The 24170-nt window shown below is 40.4% G+C and overlaps 1 protein-coding gene across 25 annotated transcripts in view; it reads left to right on the forward strand.

The window, feature by feature from the left end:
- ZBTB20 (zinc finger and BTB domain containing 20) overlaps positions 1–24170 on the forward strand; it is a 470842-nt gene that overhangs the window by 250926 nt on the left and 195746 nt on the right. Inside the window, exon 1 of one of the 25 annotated variants that reach the window (XM_021398510.1) lies at positions 24–10876. The exons of the other annotated variants lie outside the window; for them this stretch is intronic. The gene's annotated coding sequence lies outside the window, so the exon portion shown is untranslated. Of the gene's footprint in view, positions 1–23; positions 10877–24170 lie in introns of those variants that run through there. 25 annotated transcript variants of the gene reach the window in all.

Consider the following 24170-nt stretch of genomic DNA (forward strand, 5'->3'; position numbering starts at 1 on the left):
TATTCTCTTTGTTCATTTTTTGGACATTCCAGGTGCTAAGGCCAGACTCATCATTCTTCAGACCCAGATGAGGAATGGTTATTGTAACCAACTGAGAAAATTGCGTCTTGCTTAATTTATTTTTTTTTTCTCTCCAAAGCCTTGATGGAATTTGTACCTTGTTCCACAAATGGTGGTCAAGGATGGCTGTTTCCCACTTGCCAACCTGGTCTTGTCTACTGCACTTCTCCCATTTCAGCCATCAAGTGTTAAACAAGGCTAAGATTAACTGCTTCTCCAACAGCAGTCTGGATTGTCAAATAAGATACCAGAGATAAACACAGCTTCCTTCAAGCTCACAAAATGACTTGGGGATTGGAATAATGCAATTCCAAGAGAAAGGCTCTTCAGCAAGTTCTGAGTGGCTGCAGAGCTGGCTAGAAATGGTGAATACAGGGAATCCATTCTGACTCATAAAATAGTCCCAGGAAAAAGAAAAACAAAAAAAGGAAAAAAAAATGGAGAGCAGTTATTCATATTTGGGGAGTGGTGGGGAAACAATGGATATTCTTCACTAGTAGAGTGCTAGCTCAATAAAATGTAGGGATTCTTTCTGAATTTATACAGAGGTCAGACTGGGCTGGCTTTTTTATTTCTCACTTTTTAATTTATTAACTGAGTGTGTGAGAAAGAAGAAAACCTGCAACAAGCAATGTTTGCTTTCTGCAAACTTGCAGCGCACCAGCAGAGGTACACATTCCTGGGGACAGGCCGTTTTTATACTCTTATCTGATGACCACTGTGCAGTTACATCTTCAATCAGTAAATGTATGTGTTTTTAATATGCACATATGTATCATTTAAGTAAACAACTGTAGGAAGGTGGAGAAATAGTTATAAAAATAAGCATTCTGAACAACAAACGAGCTTAGTGCACATCTAAGGGAAACTTGGAAGAGACAAGCCTTCATGAAGGAATAACATTGTTGAAACCATATGTTTTCCATGTACTAGAGAGACTTTTAATAGATTACAAATGCATATGACCGCAGAAAGTCTAAAATTAGTCAGAGTTTTAAAGAGCTAAAGATTGACACTAGTCATTCCAGTCAGTAGAGCACTTCTTTTCATCCAGATCCAGTGAATAAACAGATGTGACTGAGCTGGGGGAAGTACTGGAGGGTCATGGTGTGTCTCCAGCTGCTGAACAGAGTTGTACAAAACTTTGTTGCTAATTTACAGTATCCAGAAGAAAAATTTTCTTCAGGCATTGTGCCTCATGGGAAGTATGGTGGACTAGACCACAAATAACCTGAGTTCTGTCCCTGCTCTGCCACTGGTATGCTAAAAGGTCTTGAACAAGGCATTCCTCCTTCTTGCACTTTGAATTAGCATCACAAAATAGCAAATCTCTGTAGACTATACTACTTTGGGAACATGAATGATGGTGGCTAGGAGTTGTATTTTGCCAGCCTTTATTCCCGTAGTTTCTTTGAACTTAGTAGCCTAGTAACCTAACTCAAGTGAGTTTTTATGACCCTCAGGGTTTGTGCTGAAGTTCTACAAAATGCTGCATACCACATGTTTTCATTTTAACAGCTCCAGGGTTAATCTGAGCTGAGCCCACCTTCATTAAAGTGGTTTGTAAATCTCAGCAAAACTTTCATCATCTGATCTGAATTAGGAAATGAAATCAAGATCTTCTGTTAGGCTCTAATAGTTTTATCAGTCTGTGTAGCACTGTCTATGCACAAGTGTAGTTCTCTTCCAACAGTGCTCACATGGCAGCTCTGCTCTGCTGCACACCCTGCTCAGTCAGTCTCCTGCTCATCCCTAGATGAACTTCATCCCAGATGGCTTCATCCTTCATCAGTTCTGGAACATGTGTGACAACTGAGGCATGTGTAGTGATGTCACCCTGTTCTGTGATATCACAGGCCTCTACTGAACATGATCTGGGTTCCTTCATCCATGATACCTTGTTTTCAAATGCAATGTAAGGGTGATCTTCCAACCCATATGGACATCCTTCTCGTTCTGACAGCTATTTGCATTGTGCCTTGAGATACTTACAAAGAGAGCTAAGTCACAGAGCTAGCTCGCAACATCACTTACTGAAAAGTGTTTGAGCATGGCTAGTACTACAGCTAGCTGTGTAATGGCTCTTTGCTAACTTCACAGACTTTCATCCCAGTGATGCTTTTGTTGGGGGGTTTCAAGTCCATAAGGAATCATTTCTATTTTAGCAGCACTCTATACAGCTCTTGGTAGGAGCAAGCTTAAGAAAAAGAAATGTACCCAGGAGAAGGGAGGAAAGTAATTTTGGTCTTCGGTAGATAGGCTTGGTTCTTCATCAGATATTTGAGCCAGATCTCTGTGCTTTTTTTTTTTTTTCCTGTAGTGAAAATGCATTATTGCAAACAAACCCACAAACAGAAAAATCTTAGTAGACCTTCTGCATTATTAGAAATCCTTTCCAAGTCTTTTACTTAAACTATGATGAAAATGTATCTAAGAAAAAGCCTGTTGCTCTATTAATTTCTTTAATGAAGTATTACTTTCGATGTCTGTCAAAAATAGTCACATGGAAGACATTGAACAAAAATTTGAAATGTGAAAAGAATAAAACTCATCAGGGAATAAATTAGTTTTACAACTGGCTAATACAAAATAATACAGTACAAGTCTCTTAAAGTAGTAAATAATAAAGGAATAAAACTGCTAAAAGAGTGTATCTTTCATTCTCTGAAGCTAACTGTATAACAGCACTTAGCAGCATTTAACCTCCAAGGGCCTCAGGAACAGGCACAAAGGTGAACGTAGCTTAGAATCAGCGGGAGGGAACTTTCATGAGGCCTGCGCTACCTGCTGCTGGTTGTCAGCAGCATGCCTGCTTATTCCACACCGTTTGCCATCCTGAGCCTTTTTCAAAATCTGATCATAAGCTGATAGTTCTCAGGGCATCTCTGTGAAGTGGAAAAGCATGATTCTTCCAGTGTGACATACAGGGAAACTGAAATATGGCGAGGATAAAGACTTGGCCATTTTGTTCCGACATGTAATATGGCTGTGAAGGCCTCCATCTTACTGCAGCATTTTAACATGTTCAAACTGTGGTTTCCCTGTATGCTACAAAACAGGATTGCCTTTGAATTACATCTGTATTTTAGCTACGGGATGTACCTGAATCTCGAAATGGAAGCAAAGTATCAACTTTATCTTAGTAGCTGACTAATTAAAAAACTCTTTCAACACATTGTAGAGCTCTATGAGTGGGGTTCAAAGGCTGACTTTACACCGGCAAAAGGAGTGCTTCCCGAGAGGGATACAATTCTCCCGCTGTGTTGCTGGACTGTGATTGTTGTTTACTTTAGAAACGGGTCTGTCCCAAAAAAACTTTTTAGACTTTCATTGAGGAAAAAAAGATTTTTTTTTTCATTAGGTAGATACAGAGAGATTCTCAGATGAAAAAAAGCTGAGAGAAAGTGGAGATTTGGGAGAAGGCATATAAATGACATTTCAAATAAGCTTGTTGTGTCTTGGTGGGTCTTCGAGAGACCAAGCAATGTCAGTTCATGCAGGCTTTATCCAGCGATGTCCTCTCTCTGAGTTCTCTTCCTGTTTTTCCATCCACTGTTCAGACAGTCTGCCCTGCAGCACTTATTTGTTCTTCTGAAATCAGTCACACTGAAGCAGTTGTATGGAATTAGGCTTTCTTTTACTGTATCTGTCAACTAGTTTTTGGTTTGGTGGGGCTTTTTTTCTTTCCTCCCTATTTCTCTCCCCCTGCATGTAAACTCATTCTCCATGAGTTTAATCAGAAGTAAGACCAAGGACATTTACCTGAATAGTCTCAGACTTGGGGTATATTTTAAAATGTAACCCTTTTTTTATATAAAACTTACAAAACTATTTTCATTTAATAGCACTTACTTGTAAATCTCTCCACCCAATTGTAATGAGCTTTAAAGGTGTTTGAAATTTAGAAATGGGACGACGTTTTGCAGCGTTTCTGGTTTTGGTATTCCCTAACCATGGGAATAACTTGCTTTTTTTTTTTGTTGGTTTTTTTTTGCACTGTTTACTTTGTTTAGTCATAGAGATTATGCTAGAAACTTTAGATTAAAACTGTGGGTAAAAGTAATAGAAGGTAAATGTGCTTTTGGAAATTAAAAGACTTCATAAAGCTTTGCACCGTGCATGTCCTGTGGCCTTGCGTCTTGTAGTATACATGTTCTCCTGGCGTGTTCATTGTAAACAGACTGCATTAATTTCAGAAATAGTAGCATACTTTTATCAACACTGTGGAGATTGTTCCCTTTTATAATCCACATTATCAGTTACAATTCTCTCTCACTAATTATTTTAGGATTGAAATTGTTATACTTTCTTTGAGACCTGAGAGGAAGAAATTACAGGGGGGAAAAAAGGCTTTAGTCTTTTTGTTTCTTTTTTTAATGGTGATTTAGAGCATATAGAAAGAAATGGGGAAAGAATGAGAATAAATTACAGTATTCCTAACATGCTCAATAATATATTTTGTTTCTGCCTCATTTCCAAATTACCCAAATTAATGTTGTTTAAATTTGGCTTGTTGTAGATACCCTAGAGAACCTGGTAATAAATCAAATGCCAAACAAGTTAGTTCAGTAGTTTCAAAGTGGTCTGTATGCATAACATATGTAGACTGAATATCACTTGTGCCCACACCTCACTATTTTTCTCTGTTGAGATCTCTCTCTATTCTCATGGAAACCAACCACTGATTGACAGTAATGCTATGAACTTCCATTTATTAGCTAATGCATTTTCCCTGACTTTTCATGAAAATAGGAGCAGAATGGAGCGTTATGGAATATTCATGGAACAAAATTCCAGAAAAAGAGGTCTTAGGGTCAGGAGAAGGGAGGGAATGGGAAACAGATGCCAGATTGCCTGTAGAGAGTCCAAGCATGTGTTTTTGTTTGTAGCAATGATGCACATGCCTTTTGCGGGTGCAATTATTGCTTCTGCCTTTGAAAGTTTCACCATGTCTGTTTCTCAATCTCCCTTCATTTTTGACCCAAATTAACCTCTTCTCAGTACAGTTACTTAACCTTGTTTTCTCTTGGGAGTATCTGTGCACCACCATGTTGTAGGTGTTCTTTCCTAAATGCTGGAGATGACTCTGAATTCAAATCCCTTTCTGGACAGATTTAATTCATTAAATATTTCTATCTTCTCATAATCTGCATGCCCTGGATTTTATATTTCTCTGAGTCACTGCAATGAACAACACCACATGAGTGAAAAAAGACATTCACCCTTTATTTTTCGTCCCTGCCTAACATCTAGCTTTAAGCAAAGGCATACAATCTGTAAGTAGCTGAAAACCAGGACCTAAGGTATTTGAATATCCATTTAACATATCGTGACACTTTCCTTTTAATCTATCAAACACTTAAAATTCTGATTTCTCTTGTTCTGGCAATAGCTTGTCTCATTTGAGTGACATCTCAGGTCTAATGAAGCTGACTGCAGGTGACTCACAGCTAACTGCAACAGATGTGGGGTGAAAGCTTTTAGCAGCCGCACACCTCCATGTGGGAATTCTCAGCCCATTGTACCTGTGACACTGACACTCTTCTATTTTCCCACATCAGACTCAGGCTTTAGCCTCGACCTGACAGATTTAAAGTCACATAAGCTGTGTCTCATCATAGAGTATTTTATATAAGAGGGACTTAAGTGTATTAGCATTTCTTAGTTTTGTTTGGGAAATGGACAAAGAACTGTATCTTAATATTCCTGTACTCTAGGGAGCTTTGAGCCTTCTATGAGTTTTCTAACTTGGGTTTAATCCTTAGGCTGGGATGCTAGCAAGTGTTTCAGCTTGCTGCCAGGTGGTTAAATTCAGCTGCTGGTTGTACTGTATCGTATTGAATAGAATATGCACTGGTTTTAAATGTAATGTAAGGTGTCATGAAGAGCAAAGTATCAGAATACAGAGCCACATCTACCGCATACAAAGTGAGAAACTTCCATGCTCTCTCCTGAAAAGAGGAGATTTTGGTATCTTGAGAGCCTGTTTGCAACAGAACTAGCATATTGCCTATGGTTTTCTCCACCTGCTTGAATTGAGTTTCCTGTAGTATAACCTGCAGTGTACTGGACTGATGCTGGGAGAGTGAGAGCCGTGGGACAGCTTACACATGCGAGCCCTGCAGTGCTGGATCGGTTAAGGAGAATCAGATGGATCGGCAGAGTTTCACAGTTTCTAATGTGCCGCCCACAGTAGTTTGAAGTAACTGCAGCCTGTATCAGGTCTGTCAAAGCTGAGTGGTAGACTTCACCCCACATGGTGCAACCAACCAAATGGGATGCTCACTTGGGATGGCTGTTGTGTACGGATGCTTTTGTCCTAAAGGCACCATGAGCTTACTGATTTCCAGCCAGTAGCTCTCCATGCTATTTGTCGAGAAAGCCATTCTTTTGAGCTAGAGGTGTGTATCTGGGCCCTCAAAATAGAAGCTATTGAAATGCACATATATGTATTTTTATTTATTTTATTTTATATGGGGCAAAGTTGCCTGAAGCCTGTTTATTAGTTAATAACCACCTCCAGGTTACCGTCTCTAATCTTGTAATGAAATTGAGTTAATAAATCCAAGATATTATTAAATAAAGTAAGTATTTAATATTACTTGTCCTCTTTGAATCCAAGTCGCAATACAACAGAATTTCATTTTATAAATAACACCTTTCGTGCTAGCACCACGGGGCATGATTCAAAAGAATCTAAATAGAACATGAATGCTGTAATCAAATGCAGACCCCAGGAAGGCAAATTAAAAAGGCATGTTGCTGGTTAGCACAGCAGACGGGGTAAGTATAGCGGGTCACAGCAGAAAAGCTAGTTACAAAAACAAGGGCACAATCGAATGAAAATTGTTTGCTTGCCCACTCCAAACCATGACTGGCTGCTTCTGTGTCCATGACCTATTTTTTTAATAAAGGAATATTTAGAGAGGCTGTTACATTTTAATTGTTTTATACTAAACAAGAAAACAAAAAACTCAACCTTGTGTTTGCATCTGGAGGACACTACTGGTTTATCTATTTATAAAGAGTGAAGCTACATCTAGTGAAGACTTTTCCACTAGTTTATCTCATCTCTCTCTGTTTATCTCTCATCTGGTCTATTTCTCTTTGCATCCACTGCCAAAGCCCATGCATCTACTCCTACACTGAGGAACATATAGTAGAGGGAAAACTGATGGGAAGTGCCATGAAGCTTACCTTGCAGAGATCCTGCAAGTTTTCTGTTCAGAGGACAGGATTGGCAGGAGTGAAGGAAACTGGCCTCCAGGTGCTCAGAAGCCCAGTGTCAGAGACAGCCTTACCACGGTACAACTCTCCTTGTAGTGTGTGCCTGGCTTTGTTGCCCATAACATCTTGCTATCCGTCCTCCCTGAGGGGGTTACAAAGGTGGAGCAGAGGTTAAGCAGAGGTTAATGGAGTGAAAAACAGAATTAATCTCTGTGGGTTTATTGGTGGCTGCTCCCAAGGTGGCCTCTGCTGCGTGGGGAGATAAGGGGAGAAAAGCCCCTATCTCCAAGACTCTACTGGGTCTCTTCCCCTTTCTTTGTGAAGGTGCAGGGAGAGCATCAGCCCCTCAGGGGCTTGCCCTTTCTTGGGCTATGTAAGGCATTTTAACAGGTAGGATCAAACCAGCCTAACGCAAAGTAACAAATCACAAAAACTGGTCTGTAAACACTCCTATGGAAAGAAAAAATAAATAAAAGCTTCTGGAGTGGTCTGCTGTGCAAGGTAAATGAAATATTTAGTGATGGCAGCAGCAGAAAGAAAAAGAAATATGAGATCTTGCATCTCAAGTTATTAGTGGCCTGTTAAAATACAGGTTGACAAGTGCCTTTACCAAATTAAAACTTTGAAAAAGGGCACAAATGGGATATGTCAAACTAAACAATTAGTACAAAATGATCATCCTTCTGGTTCTTACTGTACTGCAGTTCTGAGGCAGTAGCCACTGTTAACAGTGAAACAAGAGTGGTATGATTCCGAGGCTCTCCTGAAGCCTGTAATGGAGACAGGCCGCAGTGACAGGCAGACAGTTGGAATTTGCTGAGATTTTGATCACAACTGCTTGATCTGTTCACTGCTTGTGTTGTTTTGTTTAGTCTAATTTTCAGAAACCTCACAGACTTTCTTCTTTTTTTTTAATAGAAGATTTCATTTCATTCTCTGCTCCCCATTTCTATAGTACAGGCATCCCTAATGCTTAATGATACTGAATAATCAGAATGCCAGTGTTTAATTTAGTGTCTGCTATTGATCTCTGGACTGTTTAGCAAATGACTTATTAAACACACAGGACTGCTTTTACTTTCATCTATGTAAACCGTTTAAAGGCAGCTAAGTTATTGGGAACCTAAGGTCAGCTGATCAGCTTGCTGCTTAGAAACGTGGAAGATTTTACTGGGCATGGTCAGGAATTATTTTTTTAAATTCTGCTCCATTATCCCATACGCACCGCTGCTCTCTGAGCACCTCATCCTCTGGCCACCTCTAGGTAATAAGAATTCATTTGGAAGTACTTGAAATTTTCTTTAATTATCTTAAATATTCCTAGTGATGCTTGTAAACACATTGGTAGCGAGAGGTGAATGATGAGCAAACCAAATTAACGAGCAAAGCAGTTCTAGTGAGACAGATCTACCAATGGCTGCTCAAACTTCTTGGGCTTCTTAGGGCTTCTCCCTTTTTGGAGAATGGAGTCAGCTATGATACTGCCTTAATGCACTTCACATGGGTGCTGGGAAGTGAGCAAATGCCTGGTTGTGGATCCCTGTGAGCTGAACGCATGCTATGGATTAATAAAGCCCTTACCTAGTTTCTCCTTGAGGATTTTTACTGAAATATCTGAGCAAAGATAACAAGCAACTATAAAGGTGCTAAAATAACCTTGGACTTCAGTCGATCATTTAACTGTGAATGCTGTTGGACAGAGAGAGAATATTTGGACTCAGTTTACACATTTTTAATTGTTTGGTATTAGCATGTATGACCAGATGGTCAGCTTTACAGTTTACCAGTCAGTCTGCTATAATCAAGTTGAGTTCCTTCCTTCCCACAGCTCCTCAGGTGTTGTATGGGTGTTGTTGCTTTGATTATTCTGTACTGAGAAGTGTCTTGAAAATTCTTTTGTTTATTTAGATCACCTTGGTACTGTAGATTTTGAAATGCTTTAACAATGGTTTCCCGAAAAGATGTGAATGTGAAAGAGCTGTGATTTACTATAAATTTTGCATTAAACACCCTCAAGTTTTCCTTTCAACCATTCTTCAATCTTAAGCATATCTCTGTCTCATTCACCTGCATTCATAGACTGACTGTTGCAAAAAAGAATCAGTGACAGCATTGCTTCGCCAGCAAGAACATGCAGGTGTAAAGCTAATTAGTTTAAAAACATATTTTCATTTGTAACCTAGTGCATACAGGAACAACAGGCGATGCAATTTTGGGGGGGCTTTGGGACACTGAGATTTGGGTGAGGTATGGATAGGTACTACACTCACAAGGAAGGAATTGCAGCTCTTTCTCAAATGGAAGAGTCCCATAGAAAGAAAGCGTAAATCAGCACTGCCAAGATGTTTTCAGTATCTCACGATCTTTTAGTCTTTTGTCCCACTTCTCCCCTGAAGTAACTCCTCTCCGGCTATACTCTGCTTTTCTAGTCATGACCCAAAACACAGCACTGCCAAGCATCTCGGCTCTCATCAGCAATCCATGATCTTCTAATGCTGTACATGCCAGACAGATTTAATAAGCTCCCTAATAATGACTTGTAGCATACTGGTTTCTCATCGACTCAGGCCATCCCCCCATTCTAGGTCTCAAATATGCTTGATAAATTATTTGAATTATGCATTCTGTTGCCATCTGTGGTTCCTCATAAAGAGACTGCTATTTGCCGTGCATTGTGCCAAATCATGCAATAGTTTTTGCAGAGCCAGAGAGTGGACTGAAATCACCAAACTTATGTCACTTGCGACCCACAGAGCAATCAAATGTAAGCTTTAAGCTGACTGCAGTTTTAGTATTGTGAGATGAGGGTGAATCCATAGTCTCCAGCCCATAAATCTCACAAATTCTAGGGAGGCATGGGAGAAGTTCATGTATATATTTAAAAAAAATAATACATATATGAAATGATCTTATAGCTATGCATTATAAAATGCATAAAATACTGTTATATATATAAATGCAAAGATATGCACAGACATGTATACACACACCCACGTACATCTACTGTGACCTTCTCCTCCTTCCCCTTGCCTTGAACTTCCTCCCTGAATCTGTCCGAATGGCGGAGCGATGAGCATTTCTAAAGAAATGTAGCCCTGTGTGAAACCTTGGAATAGTGACATCTGTTGAATTTGGACAGTTTTGTTTGTCTACTGGGAAATCTCATGAGCTTCCCAATATTTTTTTCTAAGTTGGCGTTGCCCTCCTTCCCTCCCTCCCGGAAAGGGAGGGTGGCTTCAGGAGACATGGCTGCTTTCTCGTGTTCTGGTGCGGTGTAAAGTTTTCCGTCGAGAGACAATAATGTACATTCCTCTGGCAGGACGAGATGGATTTTTTTGTTTCTCTTGCTGTTGTTTATTTATAAGACATTTCCTCTTGCTTAGTGGAAGTTTGATCATAAGAGGCTCCAGTGATTTTCCTTCCCACCTCTCCCCTCCCTAATTTCTCTGCCTCGGCACTCGCTCTGGAACACAGTGAACTCAAAAAGCCCATCGGCGCGGGGCACGCTTAGCAGCCAAGCCTTGCCACTCTCCAGAGACTGTGAGGTGATTCTCCTTCGTCACCGCTTGGACCAGGAACCACAGCCCTGGTGAGTGGTGAGCTCCCAGAATTTGATGCGTCAAGGCTTCTATTCTCGGTGCTGCCGAGGCAAAGCAGGAAATAAAGGGTTTTTTGTTGTTGTTGTTGTGTTTTGTTTTGTTGGTTGGGGGTTGCGGGTTTTTTTCTTTCTTTCTTTCTTTCTTTTTTTTTTTTTCCCTTTTAAAAAAAGAATCAGCAACAACCTCAGAGGACTATGGAGCTGGGAGCAGCCTCTGCTGAGCAGAGAGAAGGCAGCTCCACGCCACAGGGCTGCACCCGGTGTCCCCTGCCTTGTGTCCCCGTGGGGCCAGGCTCAGCAGCGGCTCCGAGGGGCCAGGGTGGGGGTACGAGAGGGCTGGGCAAGCTGGGAAGGGGAGGGCATGGGAGGGGGTCAAAATGTTAATCCCTCGCTTGGAGTTTCTGTCTGGCAAGTTTTCATGCCTCTGTGTTGTGAGCATTTACATTATGCTCTGAATACCTGATTGCCCAGCCAAGCAGAAAAGAAACTCTACAGTGGATGCATAGTAAAAGAAAATGCTTCTGCGGAAGCCACCTCTGGGAATAGGAAGAACTGGTTGGTTTATAGGCTGCTGGTCCATTTGAGGGGGGAGGGAAAGGTTGCATTTATTTTATTTTTTAATTAACTCTCTCATTTCCCTTTTTTTTCTCTTGGTATGGGGAAATGGGAAACAGGAAAAAAAAAGTGTATTTTGGAGAACTTCATATACAAAATTCTGGATAATAAAGAATTAAGTCTCAGCCAACACTGAGGCACTTAAGCAGAATTATTCCCAGCTGATGGATGGGAAAGCTGAGGCACAGAAAATGAAGTTATTTGCTCAAGGCTGCATGGGGAAGCCAGTGAAAAAAAAAAGGAATAGGATGTGCATCTCTAGTTTCAAGCCCAGATTACTCAGGGTCTCCTTTTGTCCTCTCCTGCCTGGCTAAATGTATCGCTTCTGTTAATCTTATGCTGCTGTAATGCTAAAGAAGGCCAGGGCAGCGCGTGGGTTGTTCCATTCATCTTTTATCATCTCTCATGTTATCTGAGTTGAAGAAATGAATCATCTCTTGACTAACATTTTCTACTGTTAACAAAGTAGGCATATAAGAAACACAGAGTAGCAGTCAAAATATTTTTATTTTGAGGTGTTATCCTGTTCTTTGAAACATGTTGTCCCTGGCAAAAGAACAAAATGTTTAACGGCACCAACGTATCTCACATGGGATATTAATTAGGAAGTGTTCTTCTCTGCGTTATCTTTTGAGTTTGATTCATTTAGGAAGTGTATCAACATACATCTCTGACCCCCATAGTAATACCCACCTCTCCAAACACTGCTGTTCACCTGTGACACATAGAGGAAGTCAAGTCACCTTTTCCTGGTTTCATGGCCAGTGTTAACTGGGAGGACAGCACGTAAAGACTGGAGTTGGGCAGTTTTTCACTGGAGTTATCAGAGGCTTTGCTGTTGACTTCAGAACTGACCTGAATATCAAATCCAACCCAAGTTAAATTACTTGTTATTTCAAATAACCAATAAATAAAGCCATTGCAAGGCTTGGTGGTTTTACTGCTTGGCAATTTTTGCAAATATTTTATTTGGTCCTGATCCACTTGGGGCTCCCAGTCCCTCCCAATGATTCAGTTTCAGTCTAAAGTTTGACTAAGCCCAAAAACAGATGGAGCATAGATTAAGCCTCTGAGAGTCCTCTGGGTTTATTTTAGAACCACGAAGAACTGCACACTCCTCTTTTTTTTTCATCTATGTTGCCTTAAGTTGACTGTAGACTCCCTTCAGCACTGCGCAGTGAGGGTTAGCTATTTCTCATGGTGCACTGCAGTCGTGGAACCTCTCCCTGAACCTAAACTAAATAGCTAGTTCTTAACAAAACCCACAATTAGGCTGGCCTATTCTCTCAATAAAGAGTCATATACACACACAGAATAATCTTTACGTCCATCAAAGCCCTAATCCAAATGGTCCCAGCTTTTGAATAAATGGATGTTAAGATCCAAAGTTGGCATTTGCATCACCTTTCTACAGTGTACTCAAAGAAGCTGACAGATCAGAACGTCCCAAACTTTCAGGCAGTTCGCATCACAGGCAGAAATATAATGGATTTTTTCTTTTCTCTAAATGGGCTACACTGAACGCCCACACACACTTTTTGGTCTGATCTTTGAAACTTATCTCTGATTTACTTTCTCCCTCCAGGCAGTGTAAGTCTGAAAGACATAAGTACGCTGAAATGGAAAGTTCTTAAAGCACAGTGCAAAATGTCTGAAACTTCAAACTTCTGCCTGTGTAACACTTGTTCTCTGGATAGACTATAGTCAAGGGCTGTCACTCTGGTGACTTCCACCAAGAAGACAAAACAATGTTGAATTTCTTTTTTAAGAGTCTCTGTGTTGTTCTAAACCTCTTGGTGTTTAAATTATTTAATTAATGTATTTATTCTGCAAGTCTCTGCAGCAGTAAAGGAACTTGTCTTCACTGGTATTTATGTACAGCAATGTGGAGAAAATCAACAGTCTTTCTTATTATGGTATAAGCTGCTTATTGACTCTAGTCCAAGGTTATAATGGTTTGTCTATGGTCTAAAATCATTAGGGTGAAAATCTGCAATTTGAAATCATATTTTAACTGTCTGTTTAAACACTCTGGGACGGTAAGATGATAAACTGTCTCATTAGTGGTAACTTCTTTGCTTAGCACGTAGTATTTTGCCATAGTTACTTTAAAAAATCAAAATGAATGCATACAGTTGCTTTTTTATAGATACCCTGTTTACTTCTCTGAGGAGACATTTCAGTTGCTCCATCCCTTCCACCTGGAAATCCCAAAGCGCTGTACAAGTGGTGCTGAATTAAACCTCCCTGTGTTACCTGTAGGTGAAGTGGAGAAGGTATCATCTCCTGGCTGACACAATTAAAGAGCAAATGGTATTCTTTCACTTGAATTCAAACCAGCAGTTTATGCTTTTGGAGAAAAGAGTATATATTTATGTAGTAGAATCCAAAGCACGGTTTTCAGCACACCTATTCTGTTTGGTGTGATATATTTTTTGTTCTGTTAACTGCATCAGATGAGAACAAAGCACAGAAAAGGTTGTAATGATAAAGATGCAGACTCATAGGTACTGGGACAGTTCTGAAGTGCAAGAACTTATGCCACATTGAGAATCGGTTTTCACAGTAAAAGCAAATGCTTCACTTTGAGTACCTTTCCCCTTTTCAGGTTTTGTGACTGTTTTATTTATTTTATTGATTTATCTTTTCCCCAGAAGTCGAACTTATTTCCCAGGATCACAAAATTGAAACAGCACTGTTTTCCCTTTCTGTAAATCAGAAAAGAAAGTGAAACTTGATTTGAAGTCATATAAGAGGGAAAGTTATGAAAGTGAAAGGAATGTGGTGGGTTGGAGCTAGATGACCTTTAAGGTCCCTTTCAACTCAAACCATGCGACAACTCTGTGATTTGCAAGGTTTCATGGTAAAGCGGCAACTAACTGCTGATCACTAGTTATCAGCTGTAAAGTTTTGTTGTGAAGTGGAACATTTGAACAGTTAAATCATGATCTCAGCTGAAGGATAAAGGAATAATAAGGTGCATGAGCTGTAAAATGAAGGCTTTTCTTACTGTTCTGGATGGCGAAAAGAGGGATGGATAAATAACATGATGAACATAAAGGGAAGCATAATAGTCTCTGGCAGACCTGAACCTCTGTTGCAGGTCTGTCACTCTGTGGTCTTTTTCTACGTCTCACTTGCCCTTCTGTAAAATGGAAGCAGTTTTTTTCTGACCAGATGGGACTACAGGACAGGAAAACTTCTTCACATTTAGCAAGGCTTGAACATGCTTAAAACTCCTTTAAATCCAGTGCACAGATCACACTGCTGCTGCATTGTTTGTTTTTCCCTCCGTGTGTGTTTTAAGTTCCTAAAATAGATGCAAGTTCCAGAGCTAGCATGGGTTTGTGCTGCTGGCAAAACAAAGCAGGTGCAAATTACGGTGGAAATGAAATAGCTAGTGCTTGGAGGCGGTGGAGTGCCCAGTTCACCTCAGGGTATGTGTCTGAGTTCACAAAACATGACTATCATGCATACCCTGATTCATTAGATGTGTTATCCAGCAAACAAGAAGCCTAATCATATTTGAGTGGGAACATTCTTATGATAAACTCTGCTTTAGTGAAACTCCATATATAGTGCAATTTCACCCGGCCGCGTATATTACACGGTGAAGAAAAGCAACCCTGCTGCGTATCAGAAGGCTGTAATTTCATTTAGGGGGTCTATTGACATCGTAAACTGCAAGAGCAGAGCTCAAGTGGCTATTTAAGTCATAGGAACTTCAGACTGAAATTACTGCCTGGCAGTAATTGCCCCTCCCCGGCGGGCATGCGAGCCCCTATGTACGTACTTAATGTTTTCATCCATGTGCCTATAAATAATAAATCTCTTCCATGGCCTCTGAAGAGAGCAGATCCAAAATACCGGTGTTATCTGCCATTGTTGTGATGGGGCACAGCCCTCGGGGAAGGAATGAGCATCTCGAGCCGAAGCAGTGGCACTTGGTGATGTGACATGACCGATGCTCCAGAGTCAATCCTCTGCTGTACCCGGAGGTGTACACACATGGTGAGCAGCGAGAGGTGAATGCGCCTTTGCTGGCTGCCAGGGCTGTTAGTTGCCATCATAGCTGACATGTCTGACCTTTCCCACTTGTGTGTTGTAGATATCCAGCCTGGTACACACGAGGATATATGTGCCGTGCCACCTGTGGTCCCCAGTGCTACAGCGCATCTCCTATTTATACCGCACCTCCCTCAAATCACTGCCCGCAGCCCTGGGGCTGGCATGCTGCTGGAGAGGGGTGGTAGAGCAGAGAGGGCTTCAGTGCCGTCCCAAATCTGTGAAATTTGGGAGCAAATCCGGATCCACCAGCAGCAACACCTGGTGCACCTGAGCAAGAATTTCCCCTTTTTGGTTTTTCATGCACAGAGCTTTATCCAACTTGACAGAATTCCGTGTATTTCACCCATGTGGGTTTGTTTCAGGAAAGGAGTGAAGTCAGAGAGTGTTTGAGTTTTATCAGGAAAGCGAGGTTAACTGTTCATTATAGCTTGTCAAGAAGCCTCAAATCTAAGCCAGGCACAGGAAGAGACTTTCAGTAGGGCTCTGGACGAGAATCATTAGGACTGTCTGCTTTATATGCCAGCGTAGGCATTTTAATTTGGACATCTGAAAACCAAAGTGTATCAAGCTCATGTAAATTTTAATCTTTGTTTCCCTTGTCCTCTTTTTTTTTTTTTCAGATAGTGAGAAAATAAGTATTTTTTGTACTCAGTGTTTCTCAGACCTTGGGGTTCAAGATAGGTGTCAAATAGCCAGTGGGAACAGAAATTGTATTTATTTCTTTTCTCTGAACTGGTGTCCTGATTTCAGCCAAGACATCTAGTATGACCATTCTTACATTTCATTTAACAGAATGATGGTTCACCATGTTAAATTATAAAAAGCATTTGGTCATAACATCAGTATTTCCATTCTTTGTAAAGAAAACTTCATTTTGTTTTTGAAGCTGGCTGTTTTTTTTTCTGGAAAATCAATTAAACCACTGCCTCTCTCTCTTAAATGCCACCATTCTGTGATTCCTATGACAGTGGTATGGCTCACAGTAACACAGCAGCATGGAAAGTAAATAAACAAGGTTTGTATAGCTATTAGCCATGGCAGTTGGCAGGAGCAGGGCAAACTTTTCTGGTCTGAGGGGAAGCTGTTCATGCTTGCATTTTGTCTGAGTTAGAGCAATAAGCTACATTTCTTAGTTTGGATTGATCGCTAATCTAGAGAACACACTAAATATTCTCACAAGTCTGTGACAGCACCGTGTAACGTGGTGTAAATAGGAGAAGTGAGTTTTGATTTCTGTGTTGCTGACTGTGGGGATCATGGATGCAGGTATCAGTAGCATCTCTGCTTTTTCTGCTTCTGTGACAAAAATTACCAGTCAAGTCTTTTTGTGCCATTCCTTATCCACTTTCCTCCTTCCACTTTACTGGCTTCTGAACCTCATTATGACTGATGTTATTATGCTGGCTGTGTACATACTGAAAGCGAGAAAAAAATGAAGTCCACAAACTACGGATAACAGCAAATCCCACAATGCAGTGAAATCAAAATAGGATGTTGGATGCCAAGACTTAGAGTTCTCATGGTCCTTATCTCTGCATGGAATAACTGGAAGTGGTTACAGTTTCCTTCATTTAGTATAACAGAATGTATTGAGGGCCACATATTTTCAGTGAGATATTGACTGCCTGATGGCATGTGTCCTAATTTTGGGACGTGATGTCCTGGCATGAAGATAGGGTAGCCTTTTGTCCCACTGAATCTCAAGTGCCTGAAATCTAAAGCTATGTTACTGTATTGGTGTCTGTCCAACAAAGATGTGTGTTCTACTTGTACCATGTGGAAAAATGAATAAAATATCTAAAGTTAAAAAACAATTCATAAACACCATATGCACATACATACTGCATGCACAACTTCTCTTTGAAAATATTACAATGGGACACCCTTCCAGATTCTGGTTGCAAAAGACTGTAACTTAATTTCTTCTACAGGTTTTTAGTCAAGAAATACTGCTACAAAGTCTGTTTGCTTTCAAATCTGCAAAAGTATAATAGAATAGACTGTTCTTTAAAATGAAACATTGATCTGTCTGTCTAATGTAGAGTGTTTCTAAAGCTATCATCCTCTGTACTAGCAGGCGACAAAAAGTAATTCACATTTGGGGATACTGAGGCAGAAATTGGCAAAGTAACTTATCTGACACCGTGCCCTGATGGAGTCCACCTCACCCTAAGTCCCATGCTGTAGCTACTTTGGTTAACTTGACAGAGAGTTGATGCAGCCTGTATGGGAAGGTAGGAGCAGCGGGCTCTGCGGGTCTCTGAGTTGTGTCATGGGGAAGGAGTATCCTTCTTTAGAGCCCAAGGTCTTAGGCATGAGAAAAAGGACTTTTTCCGTATGTGCAGCTCTGAACTTCTGATGCCATATAGCTTCTGGAGGTGGCATCAGTGTTTCTGCTGACTCCCTGGCTCTCAAAAAGACCAACAAGCGGTTTGAGTGCTCTTTTGCTCCCATCTCCCGTTTGCCCGCTACAGCCGCATCATCATTTGTTTTCCTGGCACAGCTCTGCAGTTTCTTTATAAAACTAGAGAGAAGTGGTGGAACTGGGTTAGAAATGAGATGGATGACTTTGCTGCAGCAAGGAAAGAAGAGAGAGTATCTGACATACTCATTCTTCCCAATGAAATCTGCATCTGGGTTTAATATTAGATAGGATCACTGAGGATAATTGTGGTTGGCAATTTTTACTTTTTAATGACTTAAAATGACCTGTGATGTATTAGGTTCAGCAGTGTCATTCCAGAGCATGGCTTCATTGTAAGACTTCCCGCTTTCATGAGGATTGGTGCAAACAGGGCCACTTCACCCATATTGATGCTTTCAGCGTGCAGTATACTGTGGTGTAGAGAATGCTACAGCTACTTTTACTCCAGAAATACTAGTAGTCTGTTTGATATTATATCAGAGGGACTTGCTGCTTCAATAAAATTGACTGCTCTGTAGAGCAAAGAACACAAGTATAAGGGCACACTGAGTCACAGGCTGTATTTAGATCTGTTTTCGCGCACTTTCGTGAGGAAAGATGTATATTTGACAGGAGGAAGGCTAATTCTTCTCTGTCAGTCAGTGGAAGGCAGAAGGTTTAGTGAGAAGAGATCAGATGGGCTTGAATGAATTTTGTAATTCTGAACATATCTAGGAAATAGAGCTGAATGATGTATAGAGAACTCCTCTGTCAATGTGGAAAATTAGAGATTTGAACAAGATGAGTTTAATACTGAAATGAAATGAGAAGAAGTTTATGATTAATAGCGTCTGGCAGAAACAGCATACTTATATATAATTTTGGAGGGTTAGGAAATGATCCATGGGCTGATGTGAATCTGAGGGTTTAGGGGAGAGAGGTAGCCCCATAAAGAACCCCAGCTGGCATGTCTGTTTTGAGAGAAAGATCCAAAAGCTTTACGCAAGAGGAGTAAAATGAAAGAGCAAAATCTCGGATTTCAGAAATCCTAAGCAGCTCTTAATATATTTTATAAGATTGGAAAGATAAATTAGGAATAAAGCGTTTGTTGAGCATAAAACAGGTTGTTGGTTCATCTTATCATTAGTGCTGCATCTGAAGGTCACTTCAGGGGAAGGTGTTTTCTCTCTGGATACTGCATCTCCCAACTGAGCAATACTGGAAATGGAGGCCAGGTTCTTTCTGCCCCCTGCAATGATCAGCATGCCATCCTGAAGCATCAGTTCGTTACATTAACTAATAAATTGCGAAAAATGCAGATAGATTAAATTTGCCTTGTCTTACATGGCCACAGATGTAGCCCATAATCATTAAAATTACTCATTCGTCTGTGAGGAAAACAAAGAAAATTATTTCAGAGAAGCTAACAGAAAAGGATAAGATTCACAGCTCTCTCGTTATCTTTATTCTAGGTAAATAATTTGTGGTTTTATTACATTCTAAAGAACTTTAGAAACTTGGATTGTATGCCCCTCTGAGACACGCTGAAATTCTATGTATTTTGCCTTGCACACTCTTATTTTGAAATTTTCCTTCAGAGCAAGAATTCCTTCTCCTTTATATTTTTTCCCCGTGCGAGAGAAAAGCCATGTATTTTCATACTGATATTTTCTGACTTATAATTATCCTTGTAAAGTCATAAAACACAGAATAATTACTTCTACTGCAGAATTCTCAATAAGCAAGTTTTGTTAGAAGTGAAGAAACTGCAACTTGTATCTTTGCCTGCCTCTCTCCAGAGTCCCATCCTTGTGCACTTTCCTTTAGGTGGCACTCCCACATTAACTTGTGTACAAGCTGAACAGCTGTTTGTGATCTGTCATTTATGTCTTGAAATATGATGGAGAGACTTAGAAATTATATTAATTGTGGTGTCCACATCCTCTCTTCATTAAAAGTTGAAAATTGCCATTCAAATATTTCATAATCAAAAATTAATCCCAGTCTACCTGTTCCAAATCATATATTATGTCCTCTGGGAATGAATCCCAAATCCCCGTTACAATTTGGATGTTCTCTCCTCTGGGTATTGATTACAAATTCTGGTTATTGTTCACATACTTTGTCATAGGGGGAATTAATCTCAAGTTCCTGTCTACTGTTCTGGGACTGAAAGCTATCTATAATTAAGATTTTTCTATTAAACGGATATCGAAAATGAGCTTTTCTGTCTACATTTTTTTGGGTTATCTTTTGGCAAGAAAACTGAGTCTCAGCTCACAGAGAGATTATTAATACTGAATATTTGGACCACCAGCTTTTAGGCCACCGAACTCAGGCATTTTGCAGGAGTCAATGGCATTGCTGTAGTGTTCTCTAATGCTGATATTTGGTAAGAAAATGTGAAAATTTTCACAGGACTTAGCAAAGTGGAGCAAATAGAATGGCTGAATAGAATTAGATGCATTGCATCAGAAATGCAGAGGAATATGTGAGCATGTGTTTAGCAATCATGAAGCACCCTACTGTTGCAAACCAGTTTCCACATGAAATCAAAAGGATCTTAGTTGTGTGGAAGGGAAGAATAATCTGTGCTCTTTTTCAACAGTGGATAGAATGAGAAAGAACATTCTGTGGTGAGAGGTAGCAGTACAAAACCGCCAGAGAGGCTGTATTTTTGATGTGTGAATCCGTGCTCTGATTTGCTACTTTGCCTGTAAAAACAACTGCTATATTTTTACATAGGTATAGTCTTTTGTGTGTAACGGTGCAGAGAATAAAAGTTTTCAGTTCCACAGCTATGTAGATCCCTGTTTCTTTGAGGGAGGAAAATCAGATCAAAACAGCCCTGAATTTAGAAAAAGTTGGAATCTGGACCTACACTTTCTTGTTTCAGACCCACCGCTGCTGCTAATAGACATGGTGTTTCCAGTGGCAACAGTTGGCTCATGCATTCTTTCACACTTCAGAAGATATCCCTGCTTCCTTTTTTTTCTTCTTCTTTAGCAGTGGGCAGCCCTGCAACCTTTTGATCATGCCGACTTTGTACATTACATGACTGAACTCAGCTATGCCAAACATCCTTTTAGAAAGTTGACATTTATGCCATTTGAAAAAAGAGAGGGAGAGAGAAGGGGAGAGGTAGAAGAATGAATCCTGACTGTTTCCTTCTGCCCTTTTGATTAGGAGAGCAGTAAGTCAGCAAAAGAGGTGGGACTTTTACCAAGCAGGGGTGCTTGCAAGCTGGTTGTGGTCTGTGATGTGTGCACATACATGAAGGAAAGGAGAGGATGAAAGTTAGACAACAGTAATCAGAAACGATTACAATGAATTAATGAATAGAAAGTGTAAGGAGACAATCAAAGAGACTAGATTAGAACAAGGAGGTGGCCTTTGATACTATCCTAAACTAAATGAAGGAATTTAAATTCAAGAAACTTTCAAGGACCCTTTCAAATGTAATAATTTTGATTGTGTAATGTCTTTTATCTGTTCTTTCATTTTCAATTTATATTTTGCATGCATATATCATTAATTTTATTTTATTTTATGTAATTTTTAATAGTTTCACTTCTTCCAGTTTTCTGCCCACGTTTGTCTTGGAGATAACACTGAATTTATGGGACCAAAATGGCTGCTGCTAACATACATAGCATACAAAGAAAACAGGGACAGTGAGACTTAGCTGTACTAGTGTTTCCAAAAGAAGACAGGGAGAGAAGCATCTTGCATAACTTCAGACAAGTCACGTGACTTTGTTATGTCTAACTCGATCCCTTCGTTTAGTTAAGATGCCAAAACCTCATTAAAAAAGCCATGTCCATCCCTGCAGTAAGTTAGACAGTTGCCCCACTTGCTCCCTTTCCAACATGTTCACTTACAATTTTATGTTCTAAAAGCATTACATCACTATTTCAGTTCTTCCAGAAAAGAGACAGATTTCCACAGTGCTAGCTTTTGCTGAAGGTGAGCTACTGGGCTGAGTGAACCACTGGGTCAGTGTTTTGTGATGGCTCCTCATTTACTTTTTAAAACAGGAGAGGAAGAAAGGAGAATGGAAAAAGAGCATGTGTGAAGAGAGAGAAGGCCAGAAGGGGCTGTAATGTTAGACAGACTCTTTAGAAACCTTAAACATCTTTAAAAGTAAGTTTGCAATGATATGTAAAATAGTTCCCGGTGTAAAAATCTGTATTGATTTTTTTCTTTGTTTGTACACAGATTGTTCTCAGAATAGAAAGGCTTTGACATTTTGCCTTCTCATATACTTAATCAGTCATTTGTGTCACCCACTCTTCAACGCGTGTGCTCTGCCTTCCCTCTGGCTGATCTGCAGAGGAGGACTGCTTGCTACGTCCTCCATATCATTTGTAGAGTAGATAACGGGTTGGAGAGCCTCCTGCAAAACCAGCCAATGTGGGATGTGTGATGGTAGGGAAGACCTGCTTTAGGTGGTGAATGGAGTAGGTAATGCAAATGGCTGGGTGTTGTAGTCCAGGATGCAGTTGACTGCCATGCCAACCTGCAGGAGTCTGCTGGCTTTCAAAACTTAAAGCTTTTTATGTTGTTAGGAGCCGGAGCTTAGCTTCATGTCCCTGTACTTATTTGCAGTCAGAAAATTGACTTCGTCTTTTGATTATAATTTTATTCTTATTTATTTGCTTTGGCGATGGTAGTCCCAAATAACCTGCCCGAGAAAATGATGGGGAAACAAGATCCTCTTGAACATTCCTTGTGCTTATTTTATAGCTGCTGTGGCCAGCAAAGACTTGTATGGCCAGAGACAGAGGGTACTCACAAGAACTTTTTGGGGGGAAGAATGTTGACTGTTCTGCAGCAAAAATGTAAGTTGTAAACCGCAGGGTCCTGCTCAGCTGCTGAAGCTGAAGGACCCTTTGCTGTGGACATGTGCGGCCTACCTCACCAAGCCAACCCCACACACCAAGGCTGTGTTGGGCATGGCTCCTGCTCCCAAGTACCCCTGCACCAGAGCATGCTGCCCTTCACAGGGGGCAGCAAAGCCTTGTAGGAAGCAGTGCCCATGCCCCCACGGGCAATGAAGCAAATGGCATATGGATCCCTGTGGCTGTGTGCAGGGAGGCTTGCCGAAACCATATTTTTAACAGCTGGCTATAAATGGCTCGTTTATACCTTTGCATACATCATCTCTTCACCTCCTTCCTCTTTAAGTGATGTCTTATGCATAAATTTGTCATTTATTCTCCAACTGCATTTTGCATTATTACAGTTCAATGATATTTGAAGTTCTTTCATACTTATTTGAGTTCACTGATATAAACGAAAAAAGATAAATAATCAGCATACTTGGTTTATCTGATGACATAAAGATGTTCTGTTGTAAGTTTGCCTCTTTCTTGGGTAAGATCAAGCACAATATCAAGCACAAAGAGGGGATCCAAGTACTATCAGAATGACTCTGGAGTTAGAGTCTTTCAAAGTCAACATCCCTCCTTTGCAGTTTGGCCCCATTTGTGTCTCAAAATATGAATCACTTAACCAATTCTACCCCTTAAACTGTGTGACTTATGGGTTTGGTTAAAACGAAAAAGATCCGAGTGCCTCCTGACTCTTTTTTCTGAGAACGATCATCTCCCATTTTGGCTTTGTTTGAGGATGCTCTGCATGATCTCAAGGGTGTCGCCTCCTCGACCCTGCATCTACTGCTGACTTACGATCTGTTACAATCCATTAGGAATCTTGAGGCTTGAGGGCAGAATTTTGTGTAGGGATAAAAGATGCTTTCATGTTGGTGCTGTGGGATATTTTTTTTTTAATTCTTTCTCTCATTCTCCATTTCATGAAAATTCATTAATCTGTGACATTTAAAGTCTCTGTCTGAGAGGTGTCTGGAGCAGCGGCCGGCTGCATACATCAATAGTTTCTCAGAGTCTGGCACTCTGTCAATATTTGGGGGCCTCAGTAACAGCACTTAAATGCACTGCCTGCCAGCCGTCACGCTCTTAGCATGTCTGTAAGAGTCTGAATGAGCGGATATTAGCACGTCAAGTCCTTTCACAACTGGCAACACTTTAGAGACAAACTGCTTGGTAGGTATCTCTCCTCTTCCCTCCCCTCCTGTTTTCTGGCATGCCTTCTTTGTTTATCTGATATGATTTATGTATTTACACACAAATATGCATCCTGCAAGGAGGCATTATAAATCCCGAAGCTGGAGGTGGT

Source organism: Numida meleagris, chromosome 1 (assembly GCF_002078875.1).
Source record: "Numida meleagris isolate 19003 breed g44 Domestic line chromosome 1, NumMel1.0, whole genome shotgun sequence".
NCBI classification, from domain to species: domain Eukaryota; kingdom Metazoa; phylum Chordata; class Aves; order Galliformes; family Numididae; genus Numida; species Numida meleagris.